Source organism: Lissotriton vulgaris, chromosome 8 (genome assembly GCF_964263255.1).
Source record: "Lissotriton vulgaris chromosome 8, aLisVul1.2, whole genome shotgun sequence".
NCBI classification, from domain to species: domain Eukaryota; kingdom Metazoa; phylum Chordata; class Amphibia; order Caudata; family Salamandridae; genus Lissotriton; species Lissotriton vulgaris.
The window spans coordinates 122,000,019-122,027,428 of NC_141696.1; the positions used below are offsets into that span (position 1 = coordinate 122,000,019).

Genomic DNA, 27,410 nt, shown 5'->3' on the forward strand with positions numbered 1-27,410 from the left:
ACGAATAGTGAGCACAAGCAATACAACATTTCCATTTAAAGCATTGTCAAACAGTACAAATCAATTGTTACTCCTATCAGTGTTCACCCACACAACAAAACGGTGGAGACAGCCCAAGTTGGATAATTGGCAACAGGATGATCATCAAATATACAGAAATTCTCAAATGCTGCTTTGTTACCATTAAAACACAACCAGTCCACATGTGCCCTCAAGACCAAACCACAGTATCAAGTAGCACACATGCCCCATATGAAGCAACAAAATCCCAGAGCACAAAGAACAACCATAGACCCTCAATAAACAAGAAAACATTGGAAAGCTTTATGGCTCCCTATTTTCACCCTGACCCAAAAACACAGATCTCAAACAATCTGTGGAAAATAAACAAATTAATATAAATCCAGCAGTAAACATTGCAAACAACAGACAAATCATAAAATAAAACAGACACAATAACTACACATTATAACTTTAATCATTGTGGAAGGAGAGAATCATGCTGAAAGGCAAAATTCCAAGTATGCATTGGTGTGAATTATTTTCTAATTAAAGGCACGTTTTGATATCAGTGAGAATCTAATAAAATGGTGGTAGTTATTGGTAATAAATAATACACATATATTCCACTGTCATCACCATCCTCTACAACCTCACCTGCGAGAATAAGGAAACGGCACAATGAGGTAACATGACATGCTTTGTAAGGCCTCAGAAAGCATTGGTTAGTGGAGCCACAGACTTATTCTGAAGGGCTGGGAGTCCTGCAGGCTCTCTCACAGGTCTATCAGAAAGGAGGCTCAGGTCTGTGCATGAGCGTTTCCCTGCCATCCCGCAAGTGCCAATGCCTAATGGGGGTATGAAATATGGGATATATAGTTCTTGCACAAAACAAACATAGCTTATATTAGCTGTTTCAGACAATAGATTGATTTTCAGCAAAATGAAGAGAAATCATGATATGTTCATGAATAAAAACAAATTAAGGAATATTGTAGTATCTTGTTTTACATACAAATAGTTTTTGTATTTATATAGTGCTTACTACCTCTGACAAGGCAATGAAGCGCCTTTCGGCGAGAAGCACACCACTTCGGAACTCAAATAGGATTAGTGGTGGATTAGTATAGGGAAATATGAGTTGAGTGGTGGACATGCAAGTCTGCTAGTTTGGTTGAATAGAATGATGAGGTAAGAGTCTAGAAAGGTTTTTTTCAGATTATAGTAGTAAAATAATGTTTGTTTTGAATGAGTCCGAGAGTGGTGGTAGAAGATAAATTGAGAGAGGTATAGGGTGAGACAGAGTAGTGCATTGGAGAGAGTCAAAGTTGTTATTTTTCTACTTCTACAGTAAGAGCAACTTAATAAATAAATAGATGCATAACTACATAGAAAGCGTGTACAAGTATAGGAAGAAAATATATTACGATTTAAATTTGTAGGGCCCGATTCACAGAAATAACTTAAGACAAAATCCTAAACTTACTACCATTTTGGTATTCACAGAAGGCACTTACTCATTTTGGTATTCACAGAAGGCTCTTACTCATTAATGAGTAAGTGCCTTCTGTGAATACCAAAATTAAGAAGTGCCTTCTGTGAATACCAAACTGAGTAAATAGTAGTAAGTTTAGGATTTTGTCTTAAGTTAGTTCTGTGAATCGGGCCCGTATTGTATAAACTCAGACTTTCAAGTGTCACTGTTCTTGAAGCTAATTTATTTGTGAATTTGTATACTTATTTTTGATCTTCTCCTCAATATTTCAATAGTGAAGCACTTCTAGATAAAATAGGAATGATAAATATATTTACATATTGTAATAGATGATCACAACATAGAACCATGACCATCTAATCAAATACATTATATGAAAACAATGCCATGACGTAAAAACATATTAAAAATGAGGGGTGTTTTGGCAAAGGCGTTTTGACTGAAATAGACCTGATTGAGGGGACAGGATTACTACATACACAAGAATGGGAGGGCGGAAGCAAATTAAAAGCCCCGTAGCTTAATACGAAGAGGATACATTGAAAACTTGAGTGAGTCTACCTGTCAATAGGGGCAACAAGGGCAGCAGAGAAGGGATTTGCCCCATGTATTTAATCAGGGACATATGAGAAGTTTGTGTCCGATGAGGAGAGGGCAGGCAAAGAACAGATACTGATTTTCTGCCTCGATCAGCGAGATGGTTACTCTAAAACACACTCATTAAAAAGACCAGTTCTATTTATCTAAAAGATACATTTGGTGAGAGTCCAACTACATGTGACCACGAAGTTGAAGCCCATTGTGTCTCATGATAATTTCATTGGTTTTTAATACTTGAGACTGATATTTGTTATTTCTTTGCATCTTATGGTGACAACTTGTGATAATGTCTGTTTGTCTTTGCATAATATGGTATCTTTTAGCTCTCTGATTACGGAGACTAGAAGAAACTGTTTTATTAAATACTAGGGGGCATATTATCAAGGACAGGCGTTACATTATCGCCGCTTATATCGGCAGGAAACAATGTGAACACATCTAACATGGGCTTCGATTGGAATTCATAGAGCATATTATCAAGGCCATTTAAAAGCCCATTGCACCGACAGTGCAGCACATATTGTGACTGACCTACAGTGCAACCTGCTGCTCCATATTTACAAGAATAAGTACAGCCACTGTGCGTGGCTTTCTGTGTCCTTGTAAATATGGCAACTTTACACGGAACACTTTGCGTGAAAGGGGCGTGCCATGGGTGTTGTTGTGGGTGGTCCCATCAAACACCCATGACTTCTGCCACATTTCCAGATTCAGGAGAATTTGTAAACCTGGAAATTCGTTGGAATACTACGCCTCCCTAGAAAGGGGGGGAAGGCACAAGGAGGAATGTTTTAATTTCTCCTCATTATTTCTCTTTCTATGCGTGCTGCATTCTGCATCACACATAGAAAGAGGAAGTCACCTCTAGTGATTGTTTATGTGTGGGAAAGTTCCCCTTCCTGCACATAAACCATCATTTAAAAAAAAGAACGTTTTTCTACTTCTATGTGTGCTGCATTAAGCAGCACACATAGAAGTTTAAACAATCTGTTTCAGATTGATTATGTGCAGGAAGGGACACTTTCCTGCACATACACAATCATACCGCTCAATGCAGGGATCCTTGCACTATGGTTGATCTACTGGAACATGAATAATTGGAGCACATGGAAGATGTTTAGCATGCAATACTGACTCAAAGCTAGCGGTGGCTGGAGATTTTAAAGAAAACACATGGTGCAACATGTATGCAGGAGGCGTTTCCTGTTGTTTCGTTCAATATTCAAAAAGCCTGGGAATGTTGGTTTTTTCTCTCCTTCATCCTGGTATGAAACAAAGGCTTCAATCGGTTCTTTGTTGCTGTATTAGTCATGTGAGTCCACTTGTTCTCTGATCACTACTAGTTCTGGTGAACCCAACATGAATTTCAGTGGTAAGGTTGCTGGAATTGACAAATTATTCACTGTTGTAAATGTTGTCTTTACTGCTATGGACTGCTCCTCAGTCATCAATGGTGGATGGTATTGTGGGGAAAAGAAGAAGACAGTTTGCTCCATCAACAATGGTGGTTCTGCTGCTGTCATTGCAGCAAAATGCAAAACCACAGTTGATGGACAGAATGCAGAACAATGTCATACATTCACCCAGTACAGAGATCTGGGCCTAAATCCATCGTTTTTTTGCACTCCACACCACCCCAGTTCAGACATGGCCATATGCAAATCAGCCTTGACCCTGTGCCTCATGGGAGCAGTCCAGCCCGAACTGCCAAGCCATGGCCAGGGAAGACATGGCTTGGCAGTTCGGGCTGGACTGTTCCCGTGAGGCACAGGGTAAGACTGATTTGCATATAGCCATGTCTGAACTGGGGTGGCAGAGTGGGCTAAAGAACGGTGATGGATTAAACCCAGATCTTTTGACTGGGTGTGAGTGTTTGATTGATTCAGATGCTCCGTCCATCACCACCCCCTTTTGTACCGCTTTTGGCCACCATAAGTGTGGCAGGGTATGCTCAGACGTGAGTCCCTTGCTCACTTTGTCACTGGATTCAAGCAAGCCGGGCTGAAGACGGCTGGAATGCCAGAAACCGGTCCTCGGAAGCTTGTTTTCGGTCCAGGGAAGACATGGCTTGGCAGTTCGGGCTGGACTGTTCCCATGAGGCACAGGGTCAGACTGATTTGCATATAGTCATGTCTGAACTGGGGTGGCAGAGTGGGCTAAAGAACGGTGATGGATTAAACCCAGATCTTTTGACTGGGTGTGAGTTTTGATTGATTCAGATGCTCCGTCCATCATCACCCCCTTTTGTACTGCTTTTGGCCGCCATAAGTGTGGCAGGGTATGCTCAGACGTGAGTCCCTTGCTCACTTTGTCACTGGATTCAAGCAAGCCGGGCTGAAGACGGCTGGAATGCCAGAAACTGGTCTTCGGAAGCTTTTTCCGGTCCAGGGAAGACATGGCTTGGCAGTTCGGGCTGGACTGTTCCCATGAGGCACAGGGTAAGACTGATTTGCATATAGCCATGTCTGAACTGGGGTGGCAGAGTGGGCTAAAGAACGGTGATGGATTAAACCCAGATCTTTTGACTGGGTGTGAGTGTTTGATTGATTCAGATGCTCCGTCCATCACCACCCCCTTTTGTACCGCTTTTGGCCGCCATAAGTGTGGCAGGGTATGCTCAGACGTGAGTCCCTTGCTCACTTTGCCACTGGATTCAAGCAAGCCGGGCTGAAGACGGCTGGAATGCCAGAAACCGGTCCTCGGAAGCTTGTTTCCGGTCCAGGGAAGACATGGCTTGGCAGTTCGGGCTGGACTGTTCCCATGAGGCACAGGGTCAGACTGATTTGCATATAGCCATGTCTGAACTGGGGTGGCAGAATGGGCTAAAGAACGGTGATGGATTAAACCCAGATCTTTTGACTGGGTGTGAGTGTTTGATTGATTCAGATGCTCCGTCCATCACCACCCCCTTTTGTACCATCATTGCAGCAAAGACTTCTGTGAAAATTTCTTCTGTGGTGTTGAAGGACTGTTTCCATGATATCCCTTTTCCTTGAATCAATATTTAGCAGCTCATCTGTGAATGAGGCCCTCAATTGTAGCATTATCAATGATTGCCTTGACTTAGTCTTTAACCCTTCGAGCGCTTGCTTATTCATCAACACGTGGACAGTCCATAAAGATGTATTCAGTGAATGAATGTCCCATCTTTTGTCTTGTTGTGGAGTCTAATAAGATTTAATTTTTCTCTCTTGATTTTTTTTTTATGTTGCTGCCTCCTTACCTGAAGGAAATATTTCTACCTCAGCTTTATTTGAATTTATAGTATCCGGCTGACAATGAGACTATGACTTGGGGCCGGCTCAAAGCGTTGCTTCTTATTTTTTACTTTAGGTCTACTTTTGAAGCCACCTAAGTTCAACCAGAGAGTGTCCATGAATGTCGGGCACACAATTAGTGGCACTGGAGCTGAAAGGGGATGCAGTTAGCGATGAGGCCTGTACAAAGATATAAACTCTGCCATAAATAAATAAAGTCTCAGTTCCAAATGTATGACCTACTCAACCGCAGTGTAGGCCAGAGGCAGTGGCCAGCAGGGGTGCACAGCCACGTGTTGTTGGCTTGCAATGCTTAGAGTTAGTGACACCAGAGCAGTTGTTGGTAGTGTTCGATCACCTCCGTAACGATGATCCTTTTTTCCTCCGGACTGAAACGCGTCATCCTCTTACGCCTCTCCTTGCTTGCAATGATATGAACGCTGCCATTTAGATTTCAATACTCTGTTCCAAATGTGTGACCTACTGGACCGCGGTGTGAGCCGAAAGCAGTAGTCAGCAAGAGACCACAGACACGTGCGGTTGGAATGCTATGCAAAGAGTTGGTGGCACCACATCGAAGGGAGTACCACGATATCAAACGTCCAATTAACATATGAACTTGGTCATCAGGATATCAAGACTCAGTTCCACATGTGTGACCTACTTGACCGTAGTGTAGGCCGGAGGCAGCGGTGGAGTACGTCAACGAGAACTGCAGGCCTGTGTCGCGGAGGCAGTGATGGTCTGAGGAGGCTGCCAAGGTTGCGGGCCTCGGCCTTGAAGCTTGCACCGGCACGTGGTGGGCCCTCTTTGACACATGCCAGTGTCGGCAGGTGAGCAGTGAGGTATGGGTGCAGAGGGGCAGGCAAGACTGGTCGAGGACCAGCGGCCAGGGGTGCAGCAGGCACACAGGATTTCGGGCAAAACCGCTCATGGCGACGGCCTCGTGGCGGGGTGAGAGACACCGCCCTGGCAGACCCGTTGGGCATTCTGGAAGAGAACCACGCCCAGAGCTATGTGCTTTTTATTCACACCCCTACACTGGCCTGGGGTACGCCAGGTCAGCTGACCCCACTCACGCTTACGGGGGGAACAAAATAAGCTACATTTCTGCGATCTTCCCCACTGGCTGGGGTGACATGGTTGCATCCACTGTCCACTACACTCCAAACACCTGCAGTGTGTGTCGACATGGATATGTCTGTGGTCTGCATACTGCAGTCTGGCCAGCACATCCACACCACACTTGGCATTGTGGACATTCTCATTCATGGGTCACTTGCCTCCTTCGCACATACCTGCTTCTTGCCTCTTCCCACAATCTGCTGTTGTGTAGCTGAGGTGCCATGCAGTTGATGTCTCATGTACATGGCTAGCCCAGGTCACCACAGTAAATTGTACTGTTGTGTCTGGTGGGTGGGCATGTTGTTTGGCATGTTGTATGTGAGTATGTAACATGTGCATTCCCAGAGTTCTGAGTTGCATGATTGTGGAGTTGGGGTGTGTGGAGTGTTCATTTGGTTCTTGCCAACGAGTAGAGCATTTCTGTAGGTGCCATCCTGGAAGCGCTGGTTGATGGTGTACAGTTGAAAAATGGATGAATCATGCACACAGCCTGGGTAGTTGGCAATAACATTGGTCAAGAGTCCCCGGTGGTCCACTATTGCCTGCACACTGATGGAATACGTGTGCTTTCTGTTGCAGTAATTGTGTGCAGTGTCTGCAGGGGGCACAAGTAGGACATGTGTGCAGTCAACTGCCCCCAACACGTGCCGGAAGCCAGCTATGGTGTATATGCCTTGCTTGGTCTCCAGCTGTTCCTGCACAGTGTGGGGGTAGTAAAGGTGCTGGGGTACCAAGCATATAGGCTAGCTGTGAGACTCTTCCGACTTAGGCAGTTGTTGGTTGGAAGTTACCAGAGGCCAACAGATGCAGCACAGCCAGCAGCATTGTCTGAGGTGGGATGTTGATTATTCGCTGTGTTGGTACCATCAGCCTGTGGGCTATGATGTTCTGGATGCAGAGTATGGTTGTCCTTTTGAGCCTGTAGTGGGCAATGACATCCTCTGGTGTTAGGTCTGTGAGACTGGTGCATTTTCTGAAGGTCAGTTGTCTTTGTCTGCACTGCCTCTGTGGTAGTCTGGGGGGGCAAGCCTGGGTGTGGTGGAAGTGGGTGTTTTGGACCTCTTGGGGGTCCGATCTGCATGATCAGTAGCTCCATGGCATCTGTTGTTTTTTAAGTGTTGGTCTGGCTTGGGCTCCCTTTTCTGGTGCAGGTTGTCATCCGACTTTAAGCCAGGTCAGAGCAGGTTCCTGCTGCTTTCGCGCCATATCACCTGTTTTGGGATCTTATCGCCGATCTGGCTGGTCGTTGAGAATGTTGCGGAGTGGTGTTGTCACTGCTTTTTGCACGGGAACGCTGCGATAAAGTACTGATAACTAGGTGATAAGTCCTTGAGAATATGTCCCTAATTCTCTTCAGATCGAGTGCCACGAATCAGGTTTTTTGGGATCCTGGACAAAACGAAGGCATGTTTTACACAACCTATAAACATGCTTTTAGCAATAGTTGCTATTTTTAAAAAACAGTGATTGCTTTTTCCTTTTCTCTTCTTCACCAGTGCTTAATTTGTGCAGGGGCTTGCCGGTGCTAAGCACCGGCACCTAATTATCAAGGTCGGGTCAACACACTCTGGTGCACCGTGCACGTAATTTATTTAATTATAGTAATTATTTGCTTTTAGTTGCTTCGCTATCGTATCGCTACAGGACTAAAACTCACTTCTCGTCCGAGGTCCGACTCCGGACTCCGAAGACAGTGTCTGTCACTCACTTGATCGTCATCACTTACTTCAAGATGGTTCTCAATGGATCATCATCAGATTATTTCTGTGGATCTCATCTCACTTACTGCTCGTGGCTCAAATGTTGATGCAGTGTCGTCGCTGGGCTGGCCCAGTGGGCGGGACACTGTTGGGCAGGGCTGGATTTCGTTCTCACAGATTTTTTCAGATTGTTGTGGCAGCTTTCATTGCGCAGTGCCCACGCTTTCCCCTCAGTGAGTGCCACGCCCCAGCATACCCGCTGCACCACGGCCGGTCGTGATCGATGCATTGCCAATAATATGCCTTAAACACCATGCCAAACTAACGCTTTTTTGGGAGCGGCGTGGAGGCGTAGGCGTGACGGTCATCGGAATTTGGAAGTCATGCATTTCAGCTAATAATCCTGTTCAGTTCCACGGGTGCACTTGAAAGGCTGATAAGGCTTCAAGTTATTTTCATGAACCACATTATTGTGTATATTTTTCCAGTTCACGCCTTGGTATTTAGTTATTGCGCTGTGTCAGTTTTGAGGGTAGGCAAGGCAAGGATATAACCTGGCCAAATGACCACAGTGCAACGGTAGCTCTGGCTCCACAAAATTCGATGCTCGTGAATAATGGTCATGAATATTGTAGTGCCTGGCCTGGCAGCTGGCGCCGGCCGTACACTTGGTTATAACAAGATATTGGCAGGCCTCTCCGGGGTTAAGATAAAGGCCCTGCCCCCGCCCGGCCAAACGTGAAGTATGTATCCTCCCCTGCTTCAGGGAACTGGTCTAAATTAATCTGTGCAGGCTGGCTGGCAAAAATCGGGCTCGTCTGACTGTTTCTCACTCTCGCAGTGTTGGAATGCCTGTTCTGTGCTCTTCTCGGGGCTAGCAGCACAACTAAGTCATAAGTAAAATTAAAAGTAGGTAGCTAAACTGAACTCTGCTCTCGTGCGTTTAGGATTACTTCAACATCTAACCCCGCCCCTGGCATCAGCACGCACGGTCTTGTAGACCATAAGTAGTGAACTACTAGTCCCATAATGCTTGATGCTGTTGTCAATAAGAAACAGGCAGGAATAGCAAGTTGACGGTTACTCGATATATTATATGTACCATTATTCAATAGAATACCTTGGCTTGGTCACATGAGATGCATGTCAGGCATAGAGGTTGAATGACTTGATTCTGTGGCGCACTGGTGCTGGGAAGATAAGGAAGCACCATCTTGAACCTGGCAAAGGATTGTAACTTTTATTGGGATGCCCAGTGCCCTTGTAGTACCACGCCATGACAGTGTTGTTTTGCATTTAGTTACTTGTTATTTTATCTCTGGATTAGCCTGTCAAACGTAGAAGAATAGAATATTATACTGCAAATCATCACATAAAGTATACATAAGAATTTATAAAGTGCACGTTCACCCAAGGGTATCTATCTTGGAGCTGATTCACAACAGATCGTTATAGTTACCCAACTCAATGGTACTCATTTAATAGACCTCAGAAAGATGAAAGGCAAGGGGACCTGCCAGGATTTAAACCTGTGACCACACAGACAGGAAATTAGAACCTCTAAATGTGGGTGACGACGGCCATGGCTAATAGAGTAAGTGGGTGGAGCCAGAGTAAAGTAGGTGTGGCCTCCTACAAACATTTGAGCATCGGCACTTCAGATTTGACAAATTAAGCACCGTTTTCCCCCATAACGATGCAGGAAGGCAAACATTAAATGAAATATCAGTGCTAACATAAATAGATAAGTGTTAAAGCATGTCACCTCCAAAATGAAATTGTAGCGTTTTGCTGTAAAAAAACAACAAAAGTGGCGCTGTCCTCTCACAACTAGAGGCTAGGCAGAGGTCTTCAAACTGTGGGACGCGCCCCCCTGGGGGAGGGGGGGCGTGGATGGGTTCCCAGGGGAGCAGATGCCTCTCCAAGTATATGTAAATGAAGATGGCCTGGAAGTGCGAGCTTTGTTTATTTGCTGCATTTCCAGGCCATCTTCATTTATTCCAAGCATGATTTGAGTGCCCTGGAGCAGGGGTCACTGAGTGTGGCAGGCAAGGTCAAAGAGATTACTGACAAGCATTTGGAACAATAGGTCTAGTATTTGCCGGAATTTAAGATACTGGCATTGTAAATAGCTATGTCAATGCCAATCGCTCAAACTCGCATAAATGAGAGACCTGTTTCATTGCAAATGCTCGTTCTTTCTTCCATTTTAAATTTCATCTATTATTCATGCCACTAATTTCATTTAAGGTTTATTTAAATATACAGATACTTGGTTGGGGGGGGGGGGTCAGTGATTTATGCTGCAAAGGAAGGTGTCGCCAGGAAACCTGGGCGTTTCAGAGCTTACTTTTCACAATTCGCCTTTAAAGACCGTTCCTGAACAGACTTTGAAACTCCCTTGAAATAATGCAAATGTTTTATTAAACAGATGTAGTAGAACTCCTCTAGGGCGTGCATAAATGTCCCAAATTGGAATAGCATTGTATTAAGCACAACACAAATGACACCCAACAGGGGCTGGGACACAGAACATTTCACTGATGCAGAAACACGTCAAATCTTCCTTCACCGTTGCTCATCTTTCTGCTCACCTAATGCTGCATAGATGAAGAGGCATTGATAAGTCCATGTTACATGAAGGTTTTTGCACGAGAGTGAAATGAAGAAACAGGTCTGAAACCACATGAGCTTGTTTATTGACCCATACATAATTTTAAGTAAGTTATATTGATATATAATGAGTTATAGACATATTATCAAAAAAACTATGGTCAAAGAAAGACCCTCAACAAAAATAGAGGAACCAATTTTGCGGTGTTTGCAATTTGTGTAGTTATGAATGGTCAGACTTATTTTGCCTGAAACATGTATTTTCTCTATGTTTCAATAAATAAAGGCTGCACAAATTCTTAATGTTTAATCAGTTTGTGGTGTGTTTGTCCTAGTGAAAACTATATTTGTTTGAGAGGTTGTTTGAATGTGTGTTTTAACTGGGCAGTACTAATTGCAACTTTTGTACTTTGCGTTTTCCCTCGTTTATTTTTTTATACTTTTGGTTGTGTTTCACGAGGACGAGCTTTGCTGGTCAGTGTCTTGGTTTTGAGCACAAGAAGGGATTGCTGCTTTCACTTGCTTGATTCATGGTTGTCATATTATTTTATGGGATGAAGAGTTAATAATTTTTTGTTTCAAAAACGTTAACATTTAAAATGCGCACATCAAAGAGAGGGTAGTTCTAACACAAACCTAGGATGCTTAGCTTGAGGTCCAGGACAGAGACCCCCTTCACTGAGCCTCAAGCCGCTTGAGGCTCAGTGAAGGGGGTCTCTGTCTCTGTCATTCCACCTCACGGGCTAAAACCTGGGTGACATAATGACAAATATCAGTCTTCTTTACCAAGGGTTCCCATCCTGATTAGCATGAGAATGGCAGAGAGCCATGCCTCTGAAATATCGTGGTTTGAAATAATTCATTTTCAAATAAGAATAATTATTGGATTTGCTCATTTTTATTGATCAGCCATTAGGAATGTGTGTCTGCCAACTACTATAACGATTATAGATGCACTTGTAGCAAAAAAAGCTGTGGCTATGATAACCAGGTATTTCATCATTGGTTTTTTTTATTTTTTACTAACACTGTAAAACACAAAACCAGTTAAGAACTTATATTTTTATCCAGTTAAGCTAATCATGCCCAACAATTAAATAAAAAAAAAGAATAATCTTTAAATGAGGCTTGACGTCTCCCAGGAGAATATATTCACCTATGTAACCACGCAGACCACATATAGTATACAGTTCAAACAAAAAGATGCTCACCTTTCACATGTTGAGTAGTGGTCATGACATCTTGAATACATTTTTTTTTTTTTTAGTGGGAGCTGCAGCTCTGATGCAGACTCAATGTGCTCAAAGACTGGATGAAAACGTTCCTCTTTCTTGCTGGTAACAACCAAATCTTGGGACACTTGTCTCTCTTTTGTGCTGCCAGAACTAAGCCTGCACTTCTCCATTTTCTTTTTTTTTTGTGGACATTGGATTATATTTTAACATAAATGTTTGCATATCGCAGCAGTGCGCCCTGGGGACCATAGTTTCTGAGGACAGCTAGCAATCCTATTCTGTTAACAATGGCCCATGGACAGAGGGTTCACCAGAAATGCACAAAGTAATATAGAAGATTTCCAGTAAGTTGGTTGATTTAATATCAATTAAGGGGTGCTTCGGGGAACTACAAATCATAATTTGATACCTTCACACTAGGTTATTTTTAATGGTATTGTGAGAGGGTGAGCACAATTCACGTAATTTGTTGTAGTGTAATTCTATGAAATTACAGAAAAATACACTAGATTACTTGAAGAATGTAATTTAGCATTTACTGTTTTTTTCGCAGTGAAAAATGCACCCTTGTGTCCAAAATGGACTCCAGGATGCATTTTGTGCTAGGAAAATAGCTCTAAATGCAGAAAAACACTAGCACCTGCAGTCAGAAGCCATTTGTACTCTCTAATTCCATCATTCCTGTGCTTCTGAGGCAAGGTATCTATTCCAAATTACTCATACTAATTCAAGCCGGTGTAATCTTGAATTTTCTGTGATTTTATGTCAATGGAGTAATGCAAAACTACCGAAATTACTCCGATTAATGAAGGGGATCTTGTAATTGTAATAAAATGATAAACTATGAACAATGCTATTTCAAGATGACCACCAGGTTTAGAATCCGTTGGACACATTGGGTGCTGTTCACTGCCAATGAAATGAGTGGTGTGTGACATTGGGTAGCTGGTTTAGGGTAGTGTGAGCCCTTCTCAAGCAACAGCAACAATCCTTGTCAGGGTGAACCACAAAAGTCACTTGATTAACCTGTGCTTAACCCTCTGTTAGCTTGGCACACGAGGCAGTCAGGCGTAACTTAGAGGCAATGTGTAAGGCATTTATGCAGCACACAAATACTCATAAAATAAAAATACAGCACAAGAAAAATCCCACATCAATTTAGAAAAATATAATAAATAAAATTACACCAAAACAAATTAAATCCAATTAGTACTACCATAGTTATGATTTGTTAAAAATGTTTGTGAAATCTAGTGCCTAAGAGATCAAAGTGCCAATTCTGACATCCAGTCATATGCAACCGCGCCACATTCAAAAGTTATGGCTGACCGCGATGGAGCGCGGTTTGGATACATGAAGTTGAACTGTGCATGGTCTTGGCTTACCTTCAGACTTTTGAAGAAGTTTCTAAAAGAAATATCTGAGAAGGTGAAGTTCAATGGGGCAAGGCAGCCGGCAGCAGAGGAGGAAGCGCTTGTAGAGGTCGTAGTGAAGATTTCTAAGTTTGGACTTTGTCAGTCTTTTGGAATTTGAAAATCTCCCGAAGGATGAGGCTTCAGCCTGTAACCAATGAGAGTTCCAGGAGTCAGGATACCCCTTCTGTGAGCTGCTGAGCAGAATTAGCTGCTGTAGAGAAGAACACGGAGGAGCTACTGTGAAGTCAGGCTAACTGGTAATGCACCTTGGGCAGTTTGGTCAGCAGGTAAGTCCCGGTCTCCTGTTGGTTCTCGGAGCACCTTATACCTGAATTGTTTTAAGTCCCAAGTTTTGGATTTGGGTTGTTTGGGCACTTTTAGCACCTCTTCCTAGGGTCCAGAATTGGATGGATGCCACTTGGAGGGTAAGGACTCACTCAGGCTGGGCATATGGCAGGTTCAAGATGGTTGGATCTTTTTCTGCCCCTGATGCTCTGAAAGGGAGGGAAGTCAACTATCCTTGGAGTCACTTTGATAGCTCTGGGTTCAAGCAGCAAAGCTGGTCTCATGCAGCACAGCACAGCAGTCTTCTGAAGTACACACCAAGCCTCAGACAGGACCAGAAAGAAACTGAAGAGTTGGTCCGAGGTTCCTATTTTTAATCCTGGTGTCAGCTTTGGAGTGGAAGAAACTTTTGGAGTTCTCCTCCCACAGTTGTTTCTGGTATTCCCTGCTTCCCTACCCTGGCTGCCGTTTGCCTAGAGGGAGTCACAATAGGCTTTGTGTGTGCTAATGCAACCCTTGGACATTTAATTGGGACTGTAAAAAAGTCTGCCACTCCCATCCTGGGCTGATGGCCCATCCTGCCAACAACAAGCCCTCCTTGTCTGTCTGGGAGGAATACACATAGGCCAACTCCCAGCTACACCTAGTCATGTGACCCAGGATACAAGCTGCAGACACCAAATGTACAAAGCAAGAAAATGTACAATTTTTAAAAGTCAAAAGCAAATCTCTTGAAATGTTCCCAAAATGGAATTATTTCACTTCCCGGGTAGTTCTTTGATGTCCTCTGGCATGTCCGAAAGGCTGAAAATGCTGTATCTTTTGTCAGGGCAAAACTAATTGCCACCATAACTAACTGAGGCCTTATATATTGAGCACAAACTTTCCCACAAGCCAACTATCAGGCATGTAGTAATACAATTGGAATTATATACATGCGTCCAGTTGGCCAAATAATATACATTTCCTCCTGAAAGAGGTCAACAAGCATTTTCACTGTGAACATCTTATAAGCCTAGAGTTTCAGAAAACCAAATCAATAACAAATTCTTCCACTACTACAGTAATATATGATATTCCATGTTAAAAGAACTCCTGTCTACAGCCTTTAACATAATGCATAACAACAGTCTCTTAAAGGCATGTTGATTTTAACAAATGGTTTTCACAAAAAGTATGTTGGACCTTTTGCCTTTGTCATGCCTTTTCATAAGACAAAAATGAGACCTAGAGCATTCAACGCAACTTTTCACAGTGAACTGATCAGGGCTATAGCGTTTACCACTGCTGTTCCTCCCTAAACAATTAAGGCCTACAGTACTGAGAAAAAGCTTTCTCAAAAAGCAATCACCAAGTACACAAACAAACATTCACAAATAATCACAAATATATACAAAAGTACAGGGAGAAAAACAACGTACAGATGATAGTATGATCACCTACCAAGGAGTATCACAGGTTAAATCACCTACCACCCAGGGCTTGTCAGAGGGGGCAACTAACACAAGAATCCCAGCCTATTACAGTATTCTGTGAGATTCCATGTACAAAACACTGCAATTTTCAACCCTACCTAATAACAATTCACCTTTAATCCATTTAGTGCTCACGACGAATCATTGACATCCTCAGCACTACCTCTGTAGTGCTAAGGTCATCAACAGTTCATCACTGGTACTGAAAAAGAAAATGCTTCTGTTTTGAATATCAGAAGCATTTTCTATTTCAAAATCAAAGTCAGAATGTGGGGAAACAGCTTCCACACTGAGGTAACAGAAAAATAAAAGAGAAAAGCAGACTGCTATAATGACGTATAACTCTGGCCCTAGCACGTATCACAATGGGAGAGGCAGCATTGAAAAGAAGACAATGTTACACTTCCAGCGCTGCCTTTCCCCGGTGGATCCCTGCTTGGGGGACACGCTGGGCATGTGATCCCCAAGCAGGTATTCACACCACTAAACCAGCAGGAATAGTGATTGCGGGAGGAGTGGGGGGGGGGGGGGGGGGCAGAAATCCCACTAGACTCCAGGGCTTTAGTAGAGGCACTATTTTTCAGGGGGGGTAAGGTGCCTCCATGCCTCCCCAACCCAGCGATATCAGTCTTTCTGCCCCCCCTACGGAGTGGATAGGGGATGTTTGCCCCCTGTCTGCCCCCCAGGGCAGAAAGCTCAGTAGAAGCCTGGGAATGGTAGCTGTAGGTTTTTTTTTGGGGGGGGGGAGGCGGGAGTGGCCTCCTTATGAGAATGGCTTGTGTTCTTATCCACTGTAGGTCAGACAGTCCTCCTGCCCCCCGAGGCAGATTTGATTAGTTCATCCCCAATCTGCTCATCAGGGAAGAAATTTGCCCAAAACCATGAAGTGGTTGTGTGGCTGCCCAGGCATCTCCCCAGAATGAATAAAGTTTTTTTTGCCCCTGGGATACATTAGGGGAGCACGCCTCCATTTTGCTCCTTAAGTGGCAGAAAGCCCACTACACCACCAGGAAAAAAGCTGATCTCCAAAAAAGAAGGGATATGGCCATCTGCCCATACCTTGGGTTGTGCTCTCACCCACAGAACAGGTCCAGTAGTCCTCCCACTGGGGCAGATTGAGAGAGGTTACCTCCAGTCTGTCCCTTGGAAGGCATAAAGCCCACTAGACATCCAATTTTTGTTTTGGAAACACAAGCATAGAGTGAGGGCGATAAGCCTCATGTTGCGCCTATACCATGGGCTTGAGACCTACCCAAGGAAACCTACCAAACCTAGGCAGATTTGTCATCACCATAACAAACTTAGGCCTACTGCCGTGATCAATTGAGTACAGATACTTCCACAAAGCAACACTAGGGGCCATATGTAAGTAAATCTCATTTACCGACTCTAAAATACCGAATTTTACCGATTTGGTATTTTAGATTCGGTAAAAGAGATGTAGGTAAAAATGTGGTCAAAAGTACCGAATCGGTATGATTCGGTATTTACAGATTCACTAATTACCGAATCGGTATTTGCCATTGATTCCTAAGGGCCTTGAAGCCCATAGGAATCAATGGCAAATACCGATTCGGTAATTACCGAATCCGTAACATTGCTGAATTGTCAAGGGGAACAGGGTGTTACTTTTGACACCCTGTTGCACCCCTGATTCTTGCTTGTGTGCCATGTGACATACATACATGCCCTTAGGGCATGTATGTGTGCCACATGGCACAGGTGTACATGCACAGATGTGCATGTACACAGGAATTCGTTATTTACCATCAAATAGTATTTGGTGGTAAATAACGAATTCTTAAGGGCCTGTGGCACTCTTTTTAGTGCTACCTACATATAGATTTACCGATTCAGTAAATTTACCGATTCGGTATTTTACCGAATCAGTAAATTTACCGATTCTGTAAATTTAAAGACCCCTACATGTCAAACACCAAATACCTGTCGGTAATGTCCGAAACCGGCCATTACTGACCGGTATTTGGTGTCCTACATCTGGCCCTAAATGACTGTAGTCCGCCATTCCATGTGAAAAAAATCCTCAAATCCTCTCTGAAAGCTTTCAACAGTGTAATAGCAATCCATTTGTAAATGTCTTTTAGTTTAAACCTATACCTTGCACAATATATGTTAGGACTATTGACTTTGTCATAACTCCTTATAATAGGCAAGCCAAACCAATTCCAATGATCATTGGCTTTACACCATAACCAACTCAGTCCTGCTGTACTGAGCATAACCTTTCACTCACAGAAAAGAGAGCAACAAAGACTCTTATTCAGTGGAATCACACACCTTCTGCCCTAATAAATGGTGTGCTCAAATTACTCAACATGTGGGTGAAGCCAAAGGCACTCAATCTGTTGTATATATAGCTCTTTTCTGTTTCTCATGTAAGGTCTCGCAACGGCTGCACTGTCAATCCAGACCTAAAAATGAAGGTCTAGTGTCAATCCAGCATTCAGACCCAGATCTTGTGGGACACCCCCGCGCCGCACGGCCACCAGCTGCTGCGTGTGCCCCTTGCCTGCCCTGCTGCCTCGTTTGAGCCTCGTTTGCCGGCTGCCGCCGCTGCGAGTGTTTTTGCCGCTTTTCCTTGTTTTGTCAAGCATTTGTGCTTGTGTTGCCGATCTGTGGTTTCTCTGTTTTGCCCGTTTTTTTGTCATTTATTCTTGCCTGTTTGTATTTTAAAAGTGTGCTCTCTCCTTCCTTGTTGCCCGCCTACCGCGCCACCCCCCGCCCTCCCTTCCCGCCACCGCCGCTTGTCCCCGCCCCTTTTTCTTCTGTAACCCTCCCCGCTCCCGCCTCCCAGCTGCCCCGCCCACCCGCGCACTTCGCCTTAAATGGCGACCGTGCGAACGCGCAGCGGTCACGCGCAGCGGGCGCGCCGATTGTGCGCCGAAGGCGCGCCAAAGGTAAGCCCGTCTGCGCCCGTCCGCGACCGGATCGCGACCAGCGCCAGGACCCCTGGACCTCGAAGACCCCGGCTGACCCGCCGGACGTACTCAGCCGCCACCCTCATCGCACTCAACACCGGACGACTCCCAGATTGCCACCAAGCCTCTCCAAAACGCACCCACGGACCGTTCTGCTGCCACACCTGCAAGTTCTCCTGCAGCCTGACCAGCCCCGCACCTGCACCCGACAAGTCGAACTCCAGCAGCACCCACCTCAAGTGCATCCTGCTCAACACCCGCTCCGTCCACAGACACGCCATCGAACTCTGGAACCTCCTAGACGCCACAGCCCCTGACGTTGCCTTCCTCACGGAGACCTGGATGAACGCCTCTTCAGCTCCCGACATCGCCATCGCCATCCCAGAGGGCTACAAGATCATCCGGAGGGACCGCAACGCCAACCAGATGGGAGGAGGCATCGCCATCATCCACAGGAACACCATCCGCCTCACGACCAGCACCGACAACACCCTGACCAGCGCCGAACACCTGCATTTCCAGATCCACACCAACCCGAACACCACCCTCAGAGGCACCCTGATCTACCGACCCCCCGGACCACGCACGCAATTCAGCGAGGACATCGCCGACTTCGTCAGCCCGCATGCCCTCCCCTCCGCTGACTACATCCTCCTGGGGGACCTGAACTTCCACCTGGAGAACAACAACGACCACAACACCAGCACCCTGCTCGACAACCTCGCCAACCTGGGACACAAGCAACTGGTGTCCACCCCCACCCACCTCGCCGGACACACACTCGACGCCGTCTTCTCATCCAGCACTGACATCGACTTCAGCCACGCCACAGAGCTTCAATGGACGGACCACAGCTGCATCCACTTCTCCTTCAAGAGAACGACGACCCACCAACACCAGCAACACACCGCCCGCAGAAGCTGGAACAAGATCACAGCAGACCAGCTCGCCACCTCCCTGAGCCAACACCCTCCTGCCAGCTCAGCGAACCCCAGCCAGGCCGCCGACAACCTCACGAAGTGGATCACCATCTGCGCGGACGAGCTCGCCCCGCTGAGGACCCCGCCCAGCAGACCCGGCAGCAAGAAGGCCCCATGGTTCACCGACGAACTCAAGAGCTCCAAGAAGAACTGCCGAGCCCTCGAGAAAGTCTGGAAAAGGGACCCGACACCGGACAACAGGACCTCCTACAAACTGGCCACCCGGAAACACCACCAGCTGATCCGCGCCGCCAAGAGAACAGCATTCAAGGACCGGTTGGACAACAACGCACACAACAGCAAGGAACTCTTCAACATCGTGAAAGAGCTTTCCAACCCCAGCGCAGGAAACAACGACATCACCCCATCGCAAGACCTCTGCAACTCCCTCGCCTCATACTTCCACAACAAGATCACGGACATACACAGCAGTTTCAACAACCAACCAACGCACACCACGACCGACCTGCCACCCCCCCCCACCACCACCCTCCACGCCTGGACCCCGATCAGCACAGAAGATACCATCCGCACGATGAACTCCATCCACTCCGGATCACCAACCGACCCCTGCCCTCACCACGTCTTCAACAAGGCCGACGCTGTCATCGCACCCCACCTGCGAGACATCATCAACACATCCTTCGACACCGCCATCTTCCCCGAAAGCTGGAAACACGCCGAACTCAGCGCTCTACTCAAAAAACCAACAGCGGACCCCACCGACCTCAAGAATTACCGCCCCATCTCGCTTCTACCGTTTCCAGCCAAAGTCATCGAGAAGACCGTCAACAAGCAGATGGCCGCCTTCCTCGAGACGAACGGATCCCTCGACCCCTCACAGTCCGGCTTCCGAGCCAAACACAGCACCGAGACCGCCCTCATCGCCGCCACCGATGACATCCGAGCCCTGATGGACAATGGAGAAACAGCGGCCCTCATCCTCCTAGACCTCTCCGCGGCATTCGACACGGTCTGCCACCGCACCCTAACACGGCGCCTCAGCAACATCGGTATCCAGGACAAGGCGCTGGAATGGATCATCTCCTTCCTCGACGGAAGAACACAGCGAGTCCGCCTACCTCCGTACAAGTCAGAGGCCTCCGAAGTCATCTGCGGCGTGCCCCAAGGATCATCACTGAGCCCCACCCTCTTCAACGTCTACATGAGCCCCCTCGCGGCCATCGTACGCAAACACCACCTCAGCATCATCTCCTACGCCGACGACACCCAGCTGATCCTCTCACTGACCAACAACCCCGCCGCCGCCAGAGCCAACCTGCACGAAGGGATGAAAGAGGTAGCCGAGTGGATGACGACCAGCCGCCTGAAACTGAACTCGGACAAGACGGAGGTCCTCATCCTGGGCTCTTCACCCTCCGCCTGGGACGACTCCTGGTGGCCTCCCGCCCTGGGCACCGCACCCAAACCGACAGACCATGCACGAAACCTGGGCTTCATCCTGGACTCCTCCCTCTCCATGACCAGGCAAGTCAACAGCGTCTCCTCGGCGTGCTTCAACATCCTACGCATGCTACGGAAGATCTTCTGGTGGATCCCCTCAGAGACCAGGAAGACCGTCACCCAGGCCCTCGTCACCAGCCGACTGGACTACGGCAACGCCCTCTACGCCGGGACCACCACCAAGCTCCAGAAGAGACTCCAGCGGATCCAAAACGCCTCAGCCAGACTCATCCTCGACATCCCACGATCCAGCCACATCTCCGGACATCTGAGAGACCTCCACTGGCTCCCCATCAACAAGAGAATCACCTTCCGCCTCCTCACCCACGCACACAAAGCCCTACACGACCAAGGCCCGAGCTACCTCAACAGCCGAGTCAACTTCTACGCTCCCAAACGCCACCTCCGATCAGCCAACCACGCCCTCGCCGCCGTCCCCCGCATCCGAAGAGCGACTACAGGAGGAAGGTCCTTCTCCTACCTGGCCGCCAAGACCTGGAACTCCCTCCCGACCGACCTGCGCCTGACCCAAGACCACCTCTCCTTCAGGAAGAAGCTGAAGACCTGGCTGTTCGAGCAGTAGCGGCACCCCCCCTCCCCAGCGCCTTGAGACCCTACGGGTATGTAGCGCGCTTTATAAGTGTCACTGATTGATTGATTGATCTTGTCTAGTCACTGACCACAACCAATTAGATATGTAAAAACAAATTATTTTAGTGAAGGTGAAGTGTGGTGATCATGGATATGTTAGTAACAGTATTTTCAGATGTTGATTGGGTGAGTTGAAGCAAGCCCCTCCTCCTCTCTCTTCACTTGTCCATCCCCCAAGTTCCTGCCTCCTCCCCAAGTTGGCTAAGCCTTTCAGTGACTCAGCCAATCAGATTGGAGGCAAGCCGGACCTGGCTTGGAAGAAGACCGTGAAACATCTATTGTGTCCAGACAGCCATGCATATTGCATCAGCTGACCTTTAGTGAGGGAGCGAGTTAGACTTTGGCTGCAGCCACATGAGGCTATAACCCTTCCGCTTCATGACCTTTCCTATAGCTCTGCTTGCTTTGGAGGGTTGGAGGCTAGGTATGCTGTGAAACCAGGATTTTTCTATCACTATGCCAGAGTTCCTTTGTCAACACCCCTCAGAGCTGCTTTCCAACTTTGATCTGCACGTTGCAGTGAATATTATATGACCATCGATTGCAAGTGACTAACTTAGTGAGGAAGGTTGGGCTCCTCCCTTTCACAGTGGTATTAGCTCAAGCCTTTGGTCTTTGCAGCTTCCTCATGTTTATTGATATGTTGGTGACTCCAGCATGATATGCTTGCTAACCTGATGCTTTGGTTTACTGATTTAAACATAGTTTCCGGTAGCTCATTTATTGCTTCTGCTAATATAGGTTACACATTATCTGCTTGCAGAATCTTTTTTTTGTGCCCTTCTGTAAATGAGTACAATTTTGTTCTACGACACCTATGCAGCATTCACCTACAAACCCTCCTAATGTCTTCACATACATTCAAGTGTAAACTTTCTGGTAGAAGTCTTATTAGAATCTCTTTACGGGGTTTACAATGGTGCCATACCCTTTTGTCATAACAAGTGGGGCCCAGGAAGGACCTCGCTTCTGCCTTCATTTTGAGGGGCTCCCAGGCTGTGATGCTTTTTTATCTTGGCCTGGAGGGGCTTCAACTTACCTATGCCCTCCAGGTGTCCCAAGTATAACACAGACACCTGCCCTTTCTGGCACTTTTTGGCCTTGATAGTCAGGGCTGTCTGTTGCAGAGCCTGGAGCAACTCCTGGGGTGAAGCGGGTCGTTTTCCTGGTTGCTTTTGAAGACAGATATGTCGTCCAGATAATCTGCACTGAATGCCTTAATTTCATCCAAAACCTGGTTCACCAGCCTCTGGAAATTAACAGGGGAATTCTTCGGGCCAAAGGGCATTACCTTGAATCGGAAATGGACCTCTAGTGTGGAAAATACATATCTGTTTTTAGCCCCCTCTGTTAGGGCAATCTTCCAGTACCCTGGGGTCAGGTTAAAAGTACTTAAGGACTTGCAGCCCCTAATCGATCAAGGAGCTCATCATCTCAGGTGATAGGGAGAGCATCAATCGTTGTGACTGATTTGAGGCCCAGTAGTCCACACATAACTAGAGCTCCGGTGTGGTTCCCGGAGGGGTAGCCTTTGGAAGCAGCACCACTGGGCTGACCCATGGAACTGGGAGCTCACTCACTCCCAACTCCAGCACCTTGCAGACCTCCTCCCAGATGTTGGCCCTCACCTTGTCTGACAGTCTGTGAGTTTAATTTTTTACAGGGGGACTGCCACCAGTGTCAATATTGTGGGTACATATGTGTGAACGCCCAAGGATTAGAGGGAAAAAAAGCAAACTGTCCTCTGCTGCCCTCGGGTCAGAAGAGTAGGGGAGAGGTTGACATCCTCAACCGACCCATCTTTCTCCTTGGATGAAAGGGGATGAAGGAAAGGTTCATGCTTCTCCTCTACTCCATCATATGGCACCAACAACATGGTGATCTCAGACCTCTCATAGTTGGGCTTCAGGGGATTGAGGTGGAGATCTTGAGGTCCACTAGGTAGGTAGGTAGGTAGATGGCCTGCCCCTTCCGCTGAATCATCTCATTGGGCCCTGTTAAATGATCTTGGAAGGCTATCGGCTCAACTGGCTCCATCATCCTCAATTTCTGGCCAGGCTCAAAGGCTCAAATAAAGTGGCCTTCTGGTCATGCCATTGCTTCATAACCTCCTAGCTAGCTGTTAGGTTCTCTGGAAGCCTTTTTCCAGAAAATATGCCTTTGGTTGATGAAGGCTAACATTAAGCTAACCATGTCCTGGAGGGGTTTCTTGGGAACTTGCTCCTACCCCTCCATCTACAAGCTGAGAGGACTCCTTAGAGGGAGACCATAGTTTAGTTCAAAAGGACTGAACCCTGCTCATTTTTTGTGGTACTTTCCTATATGAAAAGAGTAGGCAGGGAAAGAGGACATCCCACTTCTGCTTCATCGGCTGTGGTAGGCCCATAATCATGCCTTTGAGAGCCTTGTTGAACCTCTCAACCAGTCCATTCGTCTTGAGATGGTAAGGTGTGGAGAATGTGCAGGTTATTCAACATTCCTCCCGCATTGACATCCTGTATGCAGACATTAAGTTGGTATCCCTGTTTGACTTTCCTGTTGGAACACACTTAGATATGAATCCCCATCAGGGCCTTAGCCACTGCAGGTGCAATGATGACCCTCAGAGGGATGGCCTCTGGGTACTGTGTGGCATGGTCCACCTACACCAGGAAACACTTGTTGAGCAAGGCAGTTTTGGGGTCCAAGGGCCCACCAATATCTATGAAAACCCTTTCAAAGGGGAAGCCAATGACAGGCCTGTGAGTCAAGGGAGCCTTGAGCTTCTACCCTGTCTTCCTACTTTCTTTGCAGGTGAGACACGTCTTACAGAAAGCAACTGAGGTTGTCTCATCCAGGGGACATAAAAGTGGGTAACAAGCCTGTCAATGGTTGTGTCCTGCCCCAGATGTCCTGCCAAGGTTATCTCATGAGACAGACCCAGTAGGCAGGCCCTGCAATACTTGCTGTCACATGCACAAGCACCTTAGGCTGACTGCAAAATAGTTTGTTCTCCCAGTAAATAAGATGATCTCCAGAAGTGTTTACTGCTGCTTAGGCTTCGTCGTGACACCTCTGCCCCTGTAGGGTTGGGCATACTCTTGTGCTTTACAGAATTCCTCCATTGTGGACCAGCCCTTAACTTGCCACCAAGCAAGCTCAGGAAGGTCACCTAGAGAGGCAATGTCCTCTCCTGTCAGCTCCGGGGCCACGTCCTCTGGCCCCCCAACCACCAGTATGTTGGGGGAGTGTCAGTGGCTGGTTTCCCATGCCCCTGTCTTCCCTTTCCCTGCCGCTGCCTGGGCAATGTTTCCATGCGCTCCTAATTCTCCTTTCAGGCAGCAATGGACTGAGTGGTTGCTCAGACCAACTCAGGCAACCCCAATGCTTCCAGGATCAACCAGAGTTTCACTTCCTTCCAGGCAGTGTGCTTCATGTAATTCCGTAGCAAATACTCCACAGGCATAGCAGGGCTCACAGCTACCCAAAGATAACCTAAAACTTCCCCTAACTAGAAGGGAACGAGAGACCCTGGGTAGTTGCTCTTGGTTTTCTGCTACTACAATCTGGTGCAATGTATTGGGTATCACCTTGTCTGAGGACACCGGATGACACCTGGCAGTAGTCATTCTGGCTCCTGTGTCTTTCAGAGCCTCCACTCTCTGCCCATTGACTTTTACCCAGTGTCTATACTTGGATGCATTGGCAGGCCTTTGGGCTTTAGGTACCATCACGCAGGGACACTAAAGTACTAAAGTAACCTCAGCTGTCCCCCCCCACTTACTGGAGCCATTTCTTCACCAAATGAAACACTAGCCAACCCCTGGGACTGCCCACCACTGGCTGGCCTGTGCTCTCCTGGACTACTTATTATCTCCCTTGATGTACCCATAATAGTAGCACACGTATTTCTTAGGAACTGGGAAGGGTATCCTTTCCCCTGCAACTAATTTTTAGGCCCTTGTGAGAACTCATTTTTGCTTTTATCTCCCCCCTCCTTCTCTGTTGGGAACCCTGACCACCCCTTTGGGAGTCTCACCTCCGATGCCTTCTTGGATACCCTAATACCAACCCAGAGCTCTGCATCCTCAGCAAGCTTCCTGGGACCAGTAAGCTTGCTATATATCAGGTTGTAGCGCGGCTCTGTAAAACAAATATTAAGTAGTTGATCCCTCAGAATCAGGTTCTACAGCCAATCATAATCAGTTTGGGAGTTTTTGACTGTACCTGAACCTCTGGTGGTATTTCCCAGGGCTTAGCCCAGAATTGGTGACAAGATGGTTTTCATGGAGGCACACTTGGTCTAGTCATTTACTGTTAGTGTGAGTAGTGAATCCCTCCACACTGTAGGCATACGCTTCCACAAGCACCCTCCTCTCCTCCCCCCATGCTCCTCTGGAAACTTGGGAGCCCTTGGGACTACCTCAAATGTACAAGCAGAGGTACACCAGCTCATTGCGGAAAGCCTGACACACGAATTTCTAACTTTGTGTATGCATATTGAATGAGTGACTATTCAGTAAAGCATCTTTAAACTACCAGTAGGGCACACTGTTTGTATTAATACGCAGCAGTGGATATTTTTAAAATTTAAATCACATGTGAGACAGTATTTTGGTGCAAGAATTATTGGCACTTACTTTTATAATCGCCGCTTCCTCTCCCCAGTCCACCGCAGCTTGTGCTGTTTGCGTGGAGGGAGGCTACAAGCGCGCCACACGGGGAGTGAATCAGACATACTTCCGGGGGCACATTATTGGAGGCCATCTATGGGCGAGGTTACGGTCTAGTCTTTCGGGCTAGGACCATTTCTCCCCCTCCTCTCCCCCTATATAAAGCTTAGATGACGTGGACGCGCAGCGGACGCGCGTAGCGGGCGCACCGCACCACGACCGGGCCTAGGACCACTAGACCTAACTCAACAGCTCACGAAGGACTACATCCTGTCACTAAACACTGACCCTAAAACGTGCACTCAGACCCTGAACATGGCAAATTGGGAGGGACTTCTGAGTTGCAACCAATGTAAGAAAATGTTTGGGGCCTGCAAACTGGCACCGGAAGACAGTCAGTTGAAATGCCTACGTGGCGGGTTCATTAATGCAAGATCAATGAGCAAACATGCTCTACATATCTTTGATCTTATAACGGAGGAGGATGTAGACTGCCTCTTTATAACTGAGACATGGTTGAAATCCTGGTGTAACCCAGGAATTGCAAACACTCTCCTCCCTGGTCACCTTATCTCAAGGGCAGATAGACCTGACCAACGTAGAGGAGGCCTTGCAATAATCTATCGGGATTCCCTGAAGTGTCTAACATACGACCTCCCGGACCTCAAAGGGGCAGAGAGTATGGGCTTTTCAATAAAGGTCCATGACTAGTTCACCTTTGTTGGAGCATTACTGTACCGACCACCAGGGCAATATAAAGAGTTCCTGGAGAGTATTGGGGAAGTACTTAGTAACCTGGCTCTCAGGTCTGCTAATTTTACACTTCTAGGAGACATTAACATGCACATGGACTCCCCCACAGACCTCAGCGGCAACCTGTTTTAAGGACATAATGAGTGTCCTAGGCCCATCCCAGCTCACAACAGATACCACACATAGGACAGGTCACATCCTGGATTGTATCTGTTCTAACCTAGATATACTTAATGTTAAATGGCCCCTGATACAAACATGGACAGACCACAATTTCATCCCTTTTGAACTGCTAGTTAAGAACTGCCCAGTGGGCAAGAGTACAGTAAAGGCGACAATGCAGCCACAGGGGAAACCCTGTTGGAAGAGCATCATAGGACAGCCTGACTTTTTAAATAAAGCTCTAGAGAAGAGACCTTCCCTGACAGGAGACCAGATCGGAGACAATCAGTCATTGACGGATTGGATAATCGAACTTAGCATGGAGACAGGTCCCACTGCCTTCAGGAAAGCCCCCAGAAAGGAAGTACGAAATAAGAAGACATCCACGCCCTGGCTCTCTGCGACCCTAAAAGAAAAGCAAAGGGAGGTGAGGGCCCTAGAGCGAAGATGGCGCAATAAGTATAAAAAAAAATGAACAGAACACGTACAAAGCTGCACAACGACAGTATCACACCCTGATAAAACCCGCGAAAACCGACTACTACACAGGAGCCATAAATATTAATAACAACAAACAAAATTACATTTTTAAGATAGTAAACACTTTTA

The 27,410-nt window shown here is 46.7% G+C and overlaps 1 protein-coding gene across 1 annotated transcript in view; it reads right to left on the reverse strand.

The window, feature by feature from the left end:
* LOC147693576 (solute carrier organic anion transporter family member 2B1-like) overlaps positions 1-14,187 on the reverse strand; it is a 426,250-nt gene extending 412,063 nt beyond the window's left edge. Inside the window, exon 1 of the mRNA XM_086933806.1 lies at positions 13,411-14,187. The gene's annotated coding sequence lies outside the window, so the exon portion shown is untranslated. The remainder of the gene's footprint in view (positions 1-13,410) is intronic.
* Positions 14,188-27,410: the final 13,223 nt, after the last annotated feature.